The following is a 19,155-nucleotide window of genomic DNA, read 5'->3' on the forward strand; positions in this document are numbered from 1 at the left end:
CTAATCGAAGAGTAAATACTGTGCGACACAGTCATCGGCCAATCAGTTATTATGTGCTTGCACGAGGACTTTTATTAACATCTTAACATCTCATCGAATGTACATTCGATGGCATATTTGTGCATCTTACGTACGTATCAAGCAATCGATCGCGCAGTTTCACGCTAGAAAATCGATTCGTTTCTCATTACTTTTCGATTCTCAGCTTTAATTTTTACGCGGATTTTGTACCGCATAACTATTACGCAAAGCATGTAATACACGGTGTTGGCGTAGTGTATACTTTGTAAGCCGCGCACGCGTGTCTACATCGCTTAGAAAAGCACACGTGCTGACGCGTGACATTGATTAGAAAGTTCGTAAATATACGGGGCGTAAGTGCGGCGGAGCCGATGCCCGTGCGATTTCCAAGAGATATCCTCGCGAGGCGTGGAATCGCACGCGACACGTAACTGCAGCGGCGCGCACGTAATACACTGTGCAGCGCAGTGCGCGGAGCTCATCACGCCGCGCGCCACAGCCGTAATAACGAACACGGTAACAAAAAATGAATACGAGTCGACTCGCGCACGCTACCCATGCCGGTCGTCGCGCCGTGTACATAAAACTCTCGGTGTGCTATGCTGTGCCAGTGCATGTGCAGGCAGGTACGTGAGAGACTATAGGCGATCTCTGAACATTAGTACTTACTACACACGTTGGCAGTTGCCGAGGCTGACTGGGTGGGTGGAGCCGCGCGGCGCATCGCCACCGCACATGCGTGCAAGCTCAAACGAGCCGCCGACACTTGGCTATTCGTCGCGCGCGCGCGCAGGCGGCGATCCCCCGATTTAAGGACGCGAGGCGTATGTACCGACTCGGCTGCAATATGCACGCCCTGTGCACATGAACTTCCGAGTTTGACTAATAGCTCGACGGAGATTCTCCCTCGCACGCGCGTTTACTGCTCCGAGTTTGCGTTCTACTGTACTCTAGGAGAGCTTTTTGCCCATTGCGCGCGCGCTTCGACAATAATATGCCGGGGCTCTCTCGCGTGCACCGCATTATTTCCGTACGATGATCCCCCCGGTCTCGTTCCCTCTCATTTGTCGCGCGGAGCCGCCAACTCGACGCCACAGCTAGTACTACTACGGCAGTTATGTATACGTTGAGAGTCGACATTTTCGCAGATAGATCTGTGAGCGGAGCGACCGAGCTGTATTATGTATACACGGCATAACGTGGTAGCATCGCGTAGTGGCCGGCCGACACGGATGATAGACTTTTCCGCGAGATTCAGAGTACTTCCTTGAGACAAATCGATGCGGAGTCGATGCGCCGCGTCTTCGTCGCCACCGCCGCTCTCTCGGCCTGTTCTCTCTGCCAGAGAGAACGAGAGACGATCGCGGGCAGTATAAATTTTTTCATTATACCGTTAGCAGTTATGATCGTGGGCCAATCGGCCGCACCTGCCCCGACTGATCAGCTCGCACGACGACGACGACGACGACGATCCTCGGCGTTATCGCGCATGAGCTGCGCCGCGATACTACGCTATATATAAACGCTGCTATATAGACTAGAGCGGTGTGCGCGTTGCGTGCGCCCGTAAGTGCCAAGTCGTCATTGCATTATAATTTTCTCGAGAGATTTTACGATCTCGCGAGCTGGTTAGCTGATCGCTCGCCTCGCGCTTCGTGCGATCGTTCAACTCTCGGGTACCGATTGTCGGGTCGGGAAATGTCGTCGAGCCCGGCTGAGAACGCGCTGCATTCCTCGTCTTTGATTCCACGGTGTTTTGCTCGTGTTATGATCTTTGGTCCATATTCGTTCGGACTGTCTACGAGTTCGCGGGTGCTCTCGACAATCGGTGCAATCGACCAACTCAACACAAGAAAGAAATAAAATGAATATAAGTGGGCAGAAACACAAGTTATTTTTCGAAATTTTTTTATCTTGTAAATTAATCGCTATCAAAACGTGAATCTAACTTTACATAATTTGCGAGCAAAGATATTGTCAAATGCACAATTGCAACTTCATTTCCATAGTATAAAATTTCAATCGCGTTTTAAAATTAAAATTTTAATTGCAACGATGTGTAAGAAATATTATAAATATTAAATCTGCAATAAAAAATAAGGGATACCGAGTAAAAATTGACGTTAGGCTCGATGATAAGTTCCAGGACAAGTTCAAGGTCACCATTAGTTTCCCTGTCGAAAAATACGTTGGATAAGAGGCTTTTGATTTTTCTTCTAAGTACACTCCAGAGATTCTCTAGGATTTTCATAATTTTGTCGAATTGCATATATTTTTATTTATTTTTTTTTTTTTCAAACCTACATGCTAGGGCATCTGGTCAATTAAAAAATTTTTTCTTAAACATCAAATTTAAGGTATAGATGTCAGCTTTCAAACCAATGAATAAAAAATTGGAATCAGCAATATTCAAATCAATCAAGAATGGCTTCAAAATCGTCTTTAATAGAAATCGTAATATAGTACATTTTCAAAACAATCATTGTGTTATAGGAAGCATTTTCCTGCGTTCTTTTGGTCTCTAAACTATAGTTTTATTCGTGTAGTATTCATGTCATTCAATGTCTTTTTTTATTTAAAAAACGTTACACAAATGGCGAATAAATGTAGCACTTCTGTCTGGGATCATGGAAATTTACTTTGCTATGAGAATCTAATGATATTTGTACACGGAAACACACGAAAAAAAGTGTACAATGTACCTCTACTGCAGCCACTGTATTATGTAGTCAAAATAATTTTTTTTGCTACTTGCGAGTTTAGAATGCTCCATCTGTTGATGGAATCAAAAAGTGCATAACCATTGACCTTATATAATATCTAAATAACTATGAATCTTGCTCTTGAATTCTTACATTTTCGTAAAAAAATTTAACTCACACTTAAAATTTTTAAATCAAGAAGAATAATTTTCTGTAAAATATTATAAAAAATATACTTTCAATACACAGTAATCATCTCCGAGGTGTCTATATTTCTGCCATTATCGCACTCGCACTATAAACTCACCACCCAACTGAATGCTCCATAATAAGTCTTATACTGTTAAAAAAAAGTAACAAGTGTCAAAAGACTCCTAAGACCTTGTCACTAATGAATATAATCTAATCGGTGAATTCGTCGACCGGTATACGATCGCAGCGTATTATTATAAATAGAGGCGCGAGCTCTCTCATACAGGTAGCTAGTTAATCCATTATAAATATATTTATGGCTCATTAGGTACATCCGACTTGCCTCGAAGCTGCAGTCGCATCGCTCAGCTGTCGTAGCGAGGCTCGAGCTTCGACCTATACCGTATTTTGTATTGTACAAGCCGCAGCTGCAAAAGCCTTGAAATATATATACCCGAGCGATCGAGGAAGCGCGAGCCCCCCAGAGTCCCGTAGGAGTAAATATAAACTCCTGCCGTTCGTTTCAATCGCCAATAAAATGAAATAGAAGGTGCGAGCGCAGACGTACACGTATATTACATCGTCGCTATCGTCCGAGCAATTTAGCTTATTGCGCGGCTACAGATAACAGAATATATAATATGCGCGCGCTTGTACATGTGGACGATGTGCAGTCAGATTATGAGCTTATAACGCCCAACGCTTCGTCTTTGCTCTTTCGACGCTTGCTTACCTTCGCTTATCCATGACGCAAGAACAAAATCAACATTGTTAGTCGGTAATAAGAAAAACATTTTCGCGCCTTAATGTGCGTTACTTTCACATTTACGGAATTTTACAAGCCTCAACGAAGGATGTGTTGTGTATTACTGAGTTTGGTTGTTACACGAATAAAATTTCAAATAATTAATCTAACTGATGCTCGCCAAAGAGCGCGTGATCTATTATTTATGAAAGAACATGTAAAGGTTAGTGCGTGGTTGGTTTTGGTACTCAAGCAGCTTGTCGTGCGAGGCTTAATTTCTCGAGGTGTTGTACAGCAGCTCTGATTGATGAGCTTGATCGGTGCGAGGTACACAACTTCCATCCTAGGATTTTATCAAAATCTCTCTCTCTCTGTCTAACTTCCTCTTGGGGTTTTTATCATCCTTTTCCTCTGCTCCACTCCTCTTTACAGATATATAATGCAGCTACATAGTGTGGCTGTATAAATGGCTGAAACAACAATTTGTTAGAGGCACGCGCGCCGCAGCGCGTGTGGGCAATTGCGATCTACATGGCTCGACTCGCGAACAAAGCTGAGGCATAATACCTGGAATTTCTTAGATTATTCGCACGCTCGTGTATAAAGTCACGCGCTCGAGCTTCGCGAGAATTTAATAAGGTCTGACACTTTTTTTCGGCGCACTCGCGATGATAATGGAGTTTTCTGCGTAAAAATTACAATGGCTTAAAATCTGAATTGTTTCAGAGCTGTTGCTGCTGCTGCTGCTACCGTAGAAGTGATAAAAATCGGTGGCAGTGCGCAGAGCAGGTAAGCGTACGTACGCAGGGTTTATATACGAGCATAAACGTGTATCCGTACAAATGAATTATGAGCCGGTGCTGCTGCTGCAGCAGCAGGCATAATATGTAATATAGCTTGCAGTGAGCGTGACGCGGGCTGCTATGCGGCTTCGAGCGTGCGACAAGGAGACACGGCTGTTACTCGATTATTACGTGAATCGAAGTAGCCCAAGATCAACGGGTGAAAGTCACGCGCGCCAACACGCGACCGCACTTCAATACCTGCATACATACATAGCAGAGTCTGCGAGCCAAGGTATATAAACGAAGCGTGGACGACCAGCTCCACGGTATATATTAGATATGACTGTGTATGTGTGTGTGTGCGTGAAGTGCGTCGTGCGCTCGCGAGCATGCAGCTTCGTACATAGAGAGAGAGAGAGAGAGAGAGAGACTCGCGCGACTTGAGAATCAGGTTGATGTATTGCATAAGCGCAGCGTGGCCTGCTGCTTCTGCTGCTAGAGCGAACTAGCTTTTCTCACGCACTCATTTGCCTATGCATACACTCCAGCTGATAGCTATAACCATGCTGAGAGAGAAAGAGATTCTTTGACACGGGCTTTGTCTTTTCTCGAGGAGCCCAGCGATTAACAGCTATTTTGTTCTATAGTCGAAAAAATCGAGCTTTTAAAGCACTGCGCTCTCGATACTAGCGATGTATTTTATAATTTCTCCAATTTTTGAAAAAAACTTTGCCAATAGGACTCGTTTTATTCTCCCCATTCAACATAATATTGTAGTAATAAAAAATTAAATAAGGAAAGTAATTAATAAATTAGAAAATTCTAAATGTTCGAACAGGATTTTTTCTCAATTTACGAAGAATACGTTGAACAAGGGTAAGGTTACATACTCGAAAAAATCTTGACATTTTGATTCGACAAAGAAACAGTCCTCTCGTATATATTTATGCGCGCGGTTATATATGTGAGCTATAATGTACATTTATATGAATGTGTATAAGGAAGGAATAGATGTATCGCTCCTAGGCAGGAAAATTATTGCTCGTTTCCGTGTGAAGTTTCCAGCGAGAGCAGAGAGCAGCAGAGAGCAGCAGCAGCCGAGAGAAAGAGAGTCTCGGCTCTATGGCTTCGGAGCTCTCCGCGAACGAATAAACGAACGAGCCGAAGCGAGACCATAAGCTGCTGCACCAGCTCGCTCGGCGCACGTTGATCGACATCGCGCCCGCCGCCGCGGCTCGGCTGCACTCCGGCGCAGAGCATATAACCATTGATGTGAATCTAATCGGCCCGTTGCACTTGACCTTTGCTTTATTTCGTTGCCTCTCGAGCTGCACACAACCTCGCTTTATATATAAATGCTACACGGTATCGTTCGCGATCTACGCGAGCTCTCGCAGTCTGCTGCCTGCATTATAGTCGACAGAGAGAGAGAGAGAAAAGGTTTAACGGGGGTCGATGATTGTTCCTTATTTATGGGCTGCGACTCGTGAGTACTGAATATACATGAACTTATACGCTCGCGCATACATGCATGCATGCATACAGCGCCACGGACGCCCTTTGTATATATGAGTATCATTTTCTGTAATTATCTTCCGCGTTGATTATGTGATTAAGACCCTCGTTGGCTCCACGCCACACTCGGAAGCCCTAAGCAGGCATACACACATACGTACGTACATATGCAATCTCTCTCTCTCTGATGCATATTCATACTCGCGTATAGCATATACGCACTCCGACGACTCGAGATAGTACTTTCCACTCCATTGTTGCGGCTCTTTATTGCTTTTTCACCTGGATCGTCGTAATACACGTGTGTGTGTGTGTAATACACGCGCGCAGAATTGACTGTGACCTACGCGCGTATCGCTTTCAATGGCAAAATTACAGCTCTTCACGTAATGCGTATACGCGAGATTTTTAATAAAAACTGCGCCAACTCGCGCGAGCTTCGACAATAGAATAATACGTATGCGAGCTGCACCGAGAGCAGTTGACGTGCAGAGGGATGTACGCGTTCATTACGCATTAAAGGATCGCCTGTATCGGAGTATAGAACAGCAGCCTCGACTGCACCGAGACCATTCGCTGCGCCCCTCGCTGAAAAGAAAACTCGAGTGGTGTGCGCGTATATATAACTATTATACTTGTACTTTCGACGTGCGCGCGCTCGCGAGAGAGTCACTCCGTGCCGAGTTACATGTACGAGTTGCCAAGTGATATAGCTGCGCTCGGGATCCCCTCGTGCGTGCAGCCTTAATCGTTTAATTAATGTACACAAACGCGAATTAATAACGCTTGATAGATTATTCGTCTGCGCGTGTAATATTATGTACTTAGGTGCGTAACTATTTCATTCTTGGCTAATTGTGAGTATTAGCCTGGAATTCTTCGGGGGCGCGCAAGTACCATATCGCGCAGCTCCTATAGCAAAGCTCTTCGTATAAATCCGATGTGTTATGTACATGCTCGACTGATCTCGAAGCCGAAGAATGTCTATCAGTCTCGCGCAATCGCCGTTGTTCGCCTTGTTCGATTGATATCGCAGACGAACGGAGAGCGAGATTCGTTGATTAATTTTTTTTTCTTCCTCCTCTCCTGCACTTTTTTCCACTCTACCACCGCGCGTCTATCTCGCCGAGGTGACTCTTTCACGGAAATCGAGCTAGGCTCTCTCTCTCTCTTTTCCTCTTGCACGCGCGAGCGCCTCTGCTCATATCTTGTGAGAAAATTGCGCTTAATTCAATGGGCCCCGCCGCACCGCACACAGCCGAGGCAGGAATATAACATAGATGGAAATGTAAACTCACGTCGCGATCGCATATGCAATGCGCGAGCGGCGATAGATCGCGTAAGTATAGCGAAGCTAACGGTAGCTCGTGCAGCTCATCGTGCATACACACACACACACACACATGGGTAATATGTATAAGGATAAATATACGGGGTCCCGCGATCGCAAATGAATATTGCATTACGTAATATGAATTTATGATTAATGAACGGCCGCTCAATTTGGATGAATACTGTTTTATTCATCGATCGCGGCCATCTCGGTCATGTAGAGGCTCTCTCTCGCCGATAGATCGCGGCGCATATTATATCTTTATAATACTCGATAGCTGTGTATACGGGCCGAGATCGTGAAAATGCTGCCCGCGCCACGCTCGAGATCGGCGATCGCGACGACGACGACCAAGCGGTAGCGATCGCGCGCGGCGCATTATGCAATTTCGAAAATGAGATTGTGTTGCATATACGTCGACCGGGGCTTACGGTGTATGTGTACCTACTGCACGGGGTCGCGCACGTATGCGGCATTATATTCGACGAGCGCCCAGAGAGAGAGAGAGAGAGAGCAACGCAAAGTAGCGCCGGATAGGATCCTTTGCTTCGGTTATGCATAGGCGCACGCGAGAGCCGTTAGTCAATTTTTCCTCGCCTATACCGTCGCGAGCCCGCGTACATATACATGTATTATACCGCGAAATTGTATAATCGCCCGACAAGATAAGAGAGAGAGAGAGAGAAAGAAAGACAGTGCGAGTAGCAAAGACAATTTAGAACTACGATTCATTGGCACACATATGTCGAGGATCGTGTGCCACGCTGCTCGTGAGCAACGGTCGCATGCCCATGGGTCTCCCGAATGCGCCGATGCCCTTCGGACGATACGTACTCTCTTTCTCTTGTGCCCGACTAAGAATAAAGGTGGATTAATTGCTCGGCGCGCCAGTGACGCGCGCACGAGCTCACGCGACAATGAAAGATAAGCTGTGCTAGTCGCGAGTAGGGCTATTTTTCTTGGCTGTGCAGCAAATCTTTGCCTGCGTATATACGCAAGCAGCAGCTCGCACGGCTATCGTCGTACGCATTCGCTCGGAGACTCTGTGTATGCCAGTATGTACCTACTTCTATATACCTATATAGACGGCGCGACCAAGAAAAGAGAGCTAGGGCGCGGAAGAGGGAAGACCCATACTATTGTTAAACAAATTTGTTCTAGCGGATTGAAGAAACTGCCGTTTTCAGCGGCACTAGCGGTGCGAGACCAGCGTACGAAAGAGTTATACACGATAGCTAAGCCGCGCTCGGCTTAGCTTTAGCTCTCTGTATACCCGCAGTACACGAAGAGGGAGAAAGAGAGACAGAAAGAGAGAGGAGCTCACAATGGCCTGATGAGTATCGATGCTTCAATGTTGCTTTTTAACATTTTCACGTGCGATTTACTTTTTCCAGACGTGACCCAATTTCGCCTCGCGCGTTCGAATGACCCTGACTTCTGTAGTCGCAAAAGACGCTCGAGGCTTTATAAAATATTCCAATTCTTTCGCGTGCGACGCGATTGATATTCGGCCGATGCGACGCTTGTTCGCACGCGCGAGCTTTCTTTGACGCTTTTAGCCTTCTTTGCAATTACAATGTAATTCATTCGCATGATTAAATAGTTCGAGTCGGTAGATATTTCTCTTACGTTCGTGCGCGATTGAATTAACAACTTGATGCATATAATTATGAATGCGAGCGGCGAAGCTTTTAACGACTCAATGAAATATCAAGCAGTTTTTTCATGTTCGTGACGCAAACTCTTATTTCTTTCTATTTCTTTCAATGAAAAGGTAGACTGTTGAAAAAAAACTGTAAATTTCATGCAAATTTCATGCAAATTTCATGTAAAATCAGTCATTGAAATTGAAGATATATCTATCAATCAATCATATAAATTATTTTTTTTTTATTGCTAAAATGAGCGAAAATAAATTAATTGTATCTCACTTTAAACATATTGATAGCAATTTATGAATAAAATATATGTATGAACATTAAATTAAACTCAAAAACAATCTTCACCGCTAGATGGCGAGTACATTTATCTGTAAATCTGCAAGTGGTAATTTGAAGTGAAAATAATTATATAAGTTAAGGCAAGGCGCCTCATTCATCTTGACACGTATTTAACATTTTTAGTATCATTACAGTGTATCCCTGGATTCATAAAATTCTCGTTTATATAAATCAATTACATTAATTTGAATTTTTATACAAGAAACTGAATTCATGCAAGTTGAGAAAAAAAACGTCCTTCAACTTTCACATTAATTTTAATGTAAACGTTTATTAACAATGTTATTTAAAATTTTGAAAAATATACGAGTTAATATTTGTAAATCGGTATGAGAAAATGCGCTCAATGACAATCGCGCAGTTTGCTATTCTCGGGTAATCGCACTAGCCAAGCTCTGCGGGCACGCATTGCATCGGAGCTCATCGTGCCCATCTCGACGAACGTTTCGCTTTCAATGCGATCTGTACACGGTTCTGCCGCTGTGTGTACGTAATATATGCTACACCAGGTATAGAAGAGATGGTTAAATTGCTACACAACTAAAGGAAGAGAAGAAGAGAGTAATTCGAATGATTGCAATTCTTTTCAGCGACAGTCGTGCACGCGCGTAGCTATGGAGATTCATTGGATGATGCCTCGCGAGGCTATGTATTAATGGACGAGCTGCATTTATACGAGACTCGATCATCGCTCGTCGAGTCGTCTCGTTTAGGGCCGCGAAGGCAAACAACCTAATGCGAGCTGTAATGCGTGGTATTTATTTGTATTGTACTTACGAATTGGCGAGCATTACGAGCAGTCGAACGTCATAGTTCGATTATTAAGTGCTGATCGTGCGTCAAACGTGGTATATTTGCACGCGTAAGCTATCGGTACATAGGAAGAGGGACTTACCTGTAACAGAGAAAAAAAGCATGAATTTTATTAGAGTGCTTGAGAAGGTACTTTGCTTAATGTATAACACAGATATATTTGTATGAAAAGTTGTTGGGAGATAGGCCGTGCGTAGAAAGAGAGAGAGAGAGAGAGGCCAAGATAGCGTATCTATCAAGGTATTTGTCATCATTAGTATTCTGAAATCAGATAAATCAGCTGGAGCAGCGCGTCGAGTAGCTGCGGTAGCCGCACGGTTATACAGCATCGCAGTACACGTCCTGCTGTATGTATATATATCCTACTACAGGCAGCCTATAGGTGCAGTAGCCCGCAGCATCGGAGCAACGGAGCAACGGAGTATGAGTGTGTGTGTGTGTGTGTACACGTCCACGCGCAAGTGAGAGCTGCTCATGCAGCAGCCGTATATATATAAAGCACAAGAGGCCGTCAGCAGCAGCAGCGGGAGCAGCAGCGAACGGACATCAATCCAGTTGATATTCAGAGCTGTGCTCCGAGTCCGTTGCACGCGGGTTGTGCGCTAATACGCGCGTAGCTGTCAACAGTATCTCGCTGCCGGCGCTCACAAGTCGACACGGCCTCTGTGCATAGTAGTAGTAGGTAGTAGTAGTAGTACAGCTATAGGAAGAAAGCGTTTTCAATCGCTGCGCGGCCGATTTATCATCCGCATGCATCGCCGCGTACTTGCATTACGATGTATATAAATGTGTTTAGCATCGCGCGCGTACCTATACGTGCGCGAGCCATTTTTTTCTCCTTACGAGCGTATCAGTTGGGACGCTTTGGGAATACGTAATGTGTTCTCCATAGCTCGTACAGCAGTCGCGAGCTTTCGCGTTGATCTGATTCGACTCTTTCACTATGGAGCTTTATAAATAGGCGCAGCTATGACAAATGTATCCTCGGCCGCGCGTAAATCGGCGGAGCGAGCTCGAGCTGCTGTATCGCGGTAGCGCGACTGTTCATTTGTCCGACGGACAGACGGCATAATGTAAACTTTTATTATCGACACATGCACGTAGGTATGCGCAAGCACGAAGGCGGAGAAGTACAAGAGAAGTATAACGAGAGGCACAGCAAACGGCAGCAGCAGCATCCCAGCAACAAAGTCCGGGAGCGCGCAGTAATTCCGATGTTGCGGCAATTATTCATCGGCGTGCGAGTCGTGACTGTGCCGGGGGGTGCTGCATCAGCTCGCGATCGCGTATACGTTGCCGGGCGCTCGTCATTAGGCGCCCGATCGTTCTACGTATATACATACCGCCAACCGATGCTGCTGCCAAGCAGTGATCGATGACGCAATACGCCCTGTACAAAAATTTAGCCGAGTACGTTCAATGTTGTGTTATGTGTACTGTGTTGGATATACATGCGCGGTAATAGCATCTCAATCACCGCTCGCCCGTGCGAGCAACTCGTTCGCGTCCGAAGCGATTCCGCTTTCTTCTCTCTCTCTCTCTCTTTGTTGTTTCTCGCGATCGCTCACCGTTGTTTTTACGAGGTGCGACGTGCATACGTTCACTCGCGGATAACTGCCTGGGCATCTTTACACTATAAGAGAAAGAGAGTGAGAGCAGCTACAGCGAGTAAAAAAGCTCCATCGCTACGTATTCTAACCCAATCCTTGAGTGCATGTACAAAACAGACACACGTAAAGTATACTCAAGTTCCATGAGAAACTTGCGTCTATCTATAAATTTATTCGACGATTTTATATGTTCTGGATTAGTGTGAAGTACGACGCTCGAGTCAATCGTACAAGTCTACATCCAGGTCAGCAACTTGCACGAAAGATACAATGACTTTATCCATCGCCGATCGCGGCTTATAGAGCACATCTGTTACACCATGACGCGGAGAGGGCAAATTTTGGGATGAATACTAATTTGTTTTATAATTTACAATACATTGCAAAAATTTGTATTGACTCAATATTACAGGAAGATTTTTTAAACAACCAAATTAAAGAGAAGTAAAAGAAATTCTTCGAAAAAATCGAATTGCCAGTAAAATTTCAAAACTGGTTCAAATACTTTGAGAATAATATATAAACAAATGTAACGGTATGTTGATCATAAACAATATAATAAGATTATACACGATTTTGACTACGTTCATCTATCACAGATTACGTTCATAATGACAACAAATTAGTCTGAATGTTTTCTTTCTGAATGAAACAAGCCATAATACCCAAGAAATAAATTTTACTTATTAATTTACCGTGTCACTTAATACAAGTATCCATCATATAATTCAAGCCCCAAAATGGATGAAAGTGAGAAGAAATCAAAAACAGTTGTCACAAAAGATCAGTTAAGCGAACGTAGCATTATTGTTTCTGATGACAAAAAATATGCTTGTAATATTTGTCAGGAGACATTTAAACTAGAATCAAACCTGATAACACTTCGAGACACAAGTCACAATGAACGAAAAGATTTCGCATGTGACAGGTGCGAAAAGAAAATTGAGTTCCGAAGTCATCTGAGTAGACATCAAATATCAGAACACAAAAGCCGCAACGATTTTGCATGTGACCAGTGCGAGAAAAAATTTGTGAAAAAATCAAGTTTGTTAACGCATCAAAAATTGATACACAAAGATCGTAAAGATTACTCATGCAACAAGTGCGAGAGAAAATTTGCAAATGAATCAAATTTACTGAAGCACAAAAAAATATTTCACGAAGTATTAAAAAATTATTTATGTGAAATGTGCGCTAAAAGATTTGATAATAAAAATAGTTTGCTTTTGCACATAAAAAGAGTACACAACAGTCACAAAAATGACATATTTGACAAGTGCGGGAAGAAATTTGGAACAAAATCACATCTGCTTTTCCACCAAAAGATAGAGCGCGAATGTCGCAGAGACTACGCACGAAATAAGCTACAGCGGAAATTTGAAAAAAAATCAAATTTGATGAGAAACCGAAATACATATCACGAACGTCCCAAAGATTACTTATGTGAAAAGTGCGAGAAAAAGTTTGAATGTAAATCACATTTGCTCAAACACCAAAATAAAGTTCATGAGGATTATACAGGTTATACATGTAACAAATGTGAGAAGATATTTAGGTATCGACCAGATTTGACCAGGCACCAAAATGTAATACATGAAGGTAGCAGAGATTTTGCATGCGATAATTGCGAGAAAAAATTTGGATACAAATGTAATTTGGTTGTACACCTTAAAACAGTACACGAAGGTCACAAAGATTACAAATGTGACAAGTGTGAAAAAAAATTTGGACTAAAATCGAGTTTGTTTAAACACCAAAGGATAGTACACGATGGTTGCAAAGATTTTGCATGCGACAAATGTGAGAAAAAATTTGGATGCAGAACTTATTTGCTTTCCCACCAAAAGACAGAACACGAAAATTGCAAAGATTTTGCATGCGACAAGTGCGAGAAGAAATTCGGACAAAAATCGAGCTTATTAATGCACCAAAAAGTAATTCACACCAATCGTAAAGATTTTGTATGCGATAAGTGCGGGAAGAAATTTAAGTATAAAGGCAGTTTGCTCGTTCACTTAAAGACACTCCATGAGGGTTGCAAAGATTTCGCATGCGACAAGTGCGGAAAAAAATTCGCATATAAATGTAATTTACTCACTCACCAAAAGACACTACACGAAGGTCGGAAAGATTACGCGTGTAACAAATGCAAGAAGAAATTTGGGACTCAAAGCAATTTGATAAAACACCAAATTACAGTACACGAAGGTCGGAAAGATTACGAATGTAAGAAGTGCGGGAAGAAATTTGGACAAACAACGGACTTGTTCAGGCACCAAAAGACAATACACGAAAGTCGTAAAAAAGAATCATCGACTATCAATGAAATTTAAAATTTAAATTCGCTGACGGACTGTTTCTTTTGCCTCACGAGGTGTGATCGGTAATAACGATGTGTTTTTACTGAAAAACCCAAACTTCAAACCATTTAATAATTCACTTTGTACAAATAAATATTTTCTACAATATTAAAAATTATTAGAAGCTTTCTAAATTGATTAATCAATTTTTCTTGGTTATTTAATCAATCCACAATTTTATTTTAATGCTTTGATTTTAATATTCCAAGTTTTCAAAAATCTTGCCCCAGTGAATACGGGAACTTTCAAATAAGGACAAATAATTATGGATCAAAATTTAAAAATGAATTTACCGATCTCCATTACATCATCTTTGTAGTTACAATAAAAGGGATATTTCAACGAAATAGAATTTCAACGAATGCCTTGGAAATGGTTGAGATATAATTATAATTGAACCACATACGCGGCATATTTTCTGTACTTTAAACGCGTCCACAGATTTGCCCATATGTACACGTCTTCTGGATATAATTGAACGAGTTTACCGAGTCAGTGTGTGACGTATAATGTGACAATTGCAGCGCATCGCTCGTAGACGATATGAGCGATCGCACGCCAACTTACCGCTATGTCGAGCGTGCGGTGCACCAGGCGATCGTCGTATATAATATCGTTACGCGCGTATACAGAGTCAGCGGCAGCAATTGCGCGACGCGTTTTATTTGTCATTAAGATATTGGCCGCAGAGCTTCGCAGAGATAGAACGAGAGAAAGAAAGAGATAAATTTCTCGGTGCGAGTCATCGTGCGGGGCCCGACGATTCGCTGGTATAATCGAGTCATAAAGTCATCCGCACAGCTTTTGACACGCTTTGCTCGGCATTAAGTTTTAAGCCGCTCATGCACACGCGCGCATGAGTAGCAGCAGCAGCATCAAGGTCGCTCGGGAAGGCCATTAAACGAATTATATACGGTGTCAGGTGCGCGCGTGTCTATAACTTATATACGATCCTATATAAGCCAGAAGCAGAAGCAGCAGCAGCAGCAGCAGCAGCAGGCCCTTCTCGAGTATCAAGCCTTATACTCGTCTCGAGTCTCGAGAGAGATCATGGGCGAGTCCTGCGTTATATAGGCACGAGCTCACCTGATCCAAATTAAAAAGGCGGCCAATTGTCGACGGGGGATATAAAAGTGAGCCAGCGTACAGAGGTTTTACGTCTGCGAAGCGATACGCTCGGGCGTATACGAGAGAGAGAGAGAGAGAGAGAGAGAGAGAGAGAGAAATTGCGCTCGTTCTACGAATTTCTCGCGTGAGAATTTAAATGGCGATATTCGCACGAAACCATTAGGCAAATACGCACGTTGCCCATCGAGAGGCTTGCGACCGAGTAAGGACTGTACTGCTTTTGCTGCTATGCGTGCAGCAGCAACAGCAGCAGCAGCGGAGGGAGCAAGGGAGGCCCAGACAGATAGCCAGAGAGAGAAAGAGATGAGGGTTCAGTTTCTTGCTCGAGTGTCGTAAACTTATATATAAGATTAGTTTGATTGCTGCTAGTGCGTAAAATTGCAGTCTACGCGCATAGCGACTGTGCGATGCACCCGCAGCCGCCTCGGCTGCTGCAGCAGCAGCAGCAGCAAAAGCAGTGCGCAAAGTCTATGTATACCGAACAAAAACAAAAACGAGAACATCTCATATTACAGAATATTTATTCGCTTATGATGCAAAAAGCAGTAAAGTTAATTTTTTCCTTTAATGTATGTGCGAGAGAGCGAGAGAGAGAGAGGAGCAGAGGCGCGCGCGGGAAGTATTATCGCATGCCTCGAGGACGCGCACACGAGAGCTTTTTTCTCTTCTTTTCTAGCGTCGAGCCTGCGCGGATGATGGGGCCGTGTCTCGGCGTTAGTTTTGCGCCACGTACGGCTGACCATTATATACATATAATATACATAGCCTGCGTCCAGGAGGCGATTATAAATATATATCTATAGGCGCTACGGACATTTTTAATTAACATTTTTAATCAAAATGTCGCTGTCATCGTCGTTCATGCGGAATAAGCTCGCGTTGGCACGCGCTTATATACCCATAAAACAAGATGCAATAGATACAGGATCGCGAGCGCAAGGATAGTTTTTCATGCATCGAGCTATATATAGCGCCCGGCAGTACGCCGGCCAGTGTTATTATTTGCTCGAGCAACGGATAAAACTGGTTCGATCGCGCCTTACGTGCAAAAGTATATCGGTCGAGTACGTGTCCGCAGATTGATGTTTAGCTTGTTCGCGATCACCTCGCATATAAGAATGTCAATGGAGAGCCGATAGTTATGCGATCAGCTGTCAGGGTGGCTGCAGCCGACGTTTCTCCTCGCGCGTGAGATCAACTCGCGGGAGTGTCAGCTGCGAGCTTCGATCGAGCAAAAAAAAAAAAAACAATTAGGTCGCGAGCGACTATATCTCGTGATATGGTATTTAAGGGCGCAAATTGTTATTTAATCTCGTCGAGTTAAAATCTCGAATCAATGGCAAGATTACGCTCGGAAGCTGTTAAGTACGAGGAGCTATCTAGACGCTGGACTCGAGCCATAAAGTACGTATAGGAAGTATGCATCGTCGTCGGGGCGATCGGCCGCGCTCTTTGCCTTGCGCAATTAGTTTCAAATAAATATCGCTGACGTGGCAGGGCGATTTGTATAGCAGCTCTCATGGGCCCCGCTATACACGAGAGAGAGAAAGAGAGAGAGAGAGGGAGAGAAGAGCTCTCGGATCATATATATGCAGTGCGGCCGCTGCGCAGAACGCGCGCATCATGCAGCGGTATCGGGGCTGCACACCGCACACTGCACGCGGCAGCTTGACGCTAATGCTAGCCGAGAGCAAAAATTCCGCGTAGGTATATATACATGTAAAGCCGCGGATCGGTTGCAGCGTCGAGCGAGCTCCGACGCTCGCGCTGATGGAAAGGCTCGCGGAGAGAGCGAGAGAATGAGCGTTGGCGGCTGCACTCGTCGCGGCGCGCACACGACGCTGCTCGCGATGCCCATAGCGTATATCATATGTACATGTAACATGGGCATCGTGGCTGTATAAACGGCGCGTACGCGTGTCTGCCGGCGAGTCGAGTCAAGCCGAGCGAAAATAAGCGACGAGCGGCTGAGTGGCCACCCTCGGCGCTCCGACGCGTACCTCTTATGCTAGTTTCGTAGCATAAGCTACATACAGCCGTCTGACCGAGCCGAGTCGCTGCGAGTCAGCTGCGCGATGCGGGCTCTCGTCTCTGATGCAGTTGCATTATGTGCAGCCGATTCTTTCACCTACTCTCTCTCTCGGCGCGCGAGGACGTATCGTCGTGCATCAGTAGCTCGATCGTACCGCGATCGGCCACACTATACATATATAAGCTTGCAATATGATATCCGAGTCCGGGGCAGTCCAGCGGCGAATCGAAACTACGTAACGGCGGTAACCACCTATAGGCAGCAGCATGAGCGCCGGCCGCCGCTTTTGTATGCACACACACACACATAGACACACTAGATCGCAGGACGGCCGCTGCAGATCATCCGCAGATAACGGATAAACGGCAAGCCTCAACGGAGTCGCCGCCGCATGTATAAATAATAACAGTGCCCGCGTATATGGGAAATTTGCACCTATACGACGCTCTGCATGATCGCTAGATTTGCACGTCTTTTCGCGCTTAGGCTTGTGCATACACTATGTATGTATTCTCGAGCGCCAACGGAGACTGCAGCTTCTGAGATCCCGAACTGCGCTCGAGATAAGTATTAGCTTCGACGATCGTGTTTGCTTTTTCCGTTGTTGTAGCTCAGCAGCGAAAATCTATGAGCAATGCTCGTTTACGGCTGACAAACCTTGTCGATTCCTTTTTCCAGCTCGGCTTTGGTAAAATCTACAGCCTCCCAGCTGCACATCAGCTCTACAATGGATCTTTTCGTCGCTGCTATTTATATTGATAATAACTGTTGTTGTTTACTATTTCCGGATCCAAGCGCGCTAGGCGACGTTGCAGCGCCGACATTGTAGTACGTGCCGCGCGCGCTGCAGTGGCACAAGCGATCGCTACGTTCGGCGCGGCTCGCCACATTGAAACGTTATATCCTCGCTTATGTATTTGCTCGATATAGCTCGCGCAGGCCGCGATCTTTAATGAACAGTAGAGAAGTCGAGTCAACTCTTCGTTCGTACAGAGCAGCTCTTGGCTTTAGGCGCGAGCGGCGTGTCGTTTACCGTTTGCGCCAGGCGCGCTGTGGCTCGCAGCTTCTTTTTTTTTCTCTGCACACCATCGACAGATGTTTACACAGCACATCATGTAAAAATGAGTGTAACAAAGCTATACATAGATCCTTTTACGCAACACAATTAATCCCTCAATTTCAGAACTGACTCCGACTTTGGAAAAAGTGAATCATCCCATATAACGTTCGTATTACGACTATAGACCTACACGAAAAATATTTTTTTGCAAATATGAAAAATTTGTTTCTCATGAAAAATCTTGAAATCTAATCGAGTTCGATTCGAACTTTAAAGTTTCTTGAAAATGTCAACTACTGCCTAATAAAATGTTGTAATTGGCTTCAAAGTGTAACGGACTGTATACAACAATGAGCGTGGAAAAACGTGCAGATCATATAGTCGATTTCTGATGGGAGATTCCGTTTTACAAAAGAATTTAATAATGCACTCAGTAGTGACGAGTTTTCGGAATTAACCACTAGATGTCATACTAGATTTTGAACATGAAATGATAAAGTTTTGTACATATATCCAAGTAAAATCAAACAAAATTCAGGTATGGTAGAAGGGCTTGTCTATTATTTTACTTCGTAAAGATTAGGACCTAGTGATGAGGTGAACACCAATAAGCTCATTCAGAGCACCGGGTTCTAACGAAAAATGAATGTTCATTTCCATATTCAAATCATATCAAAATAATGTCTTTTTGACTCTGCATCAAAAATATAAAACATTTTTATTTATTTCACGGGGAGATTTCCCATGATTCTTAAAACAAAATGTTTAGGTGACTCTAGAAGCCTCTGCTCCAAAGGAAGATGAGTTTGCATATGCAACGAAAAGTGCATACATATACATGCATTATATATAAATATTA

The sequence above is a fragment of the Trichogramma pretiosum genome, unplaced genomic scaffold (assembly GCF_000599845.2).
Source record: "Trichogramma pretiosum strain Unisexual culture from Peru unplaced genomic scaffold, Tpre_2.0 scaffold2, whole genome shotgun sequence".
Lineage (NCBI taxonomy): Eukaryota > Metazoa > Arthropoda > Insecta > Hymenoptera > Trichogrammatidae > Trichogramma > Trichogramma pretiosum.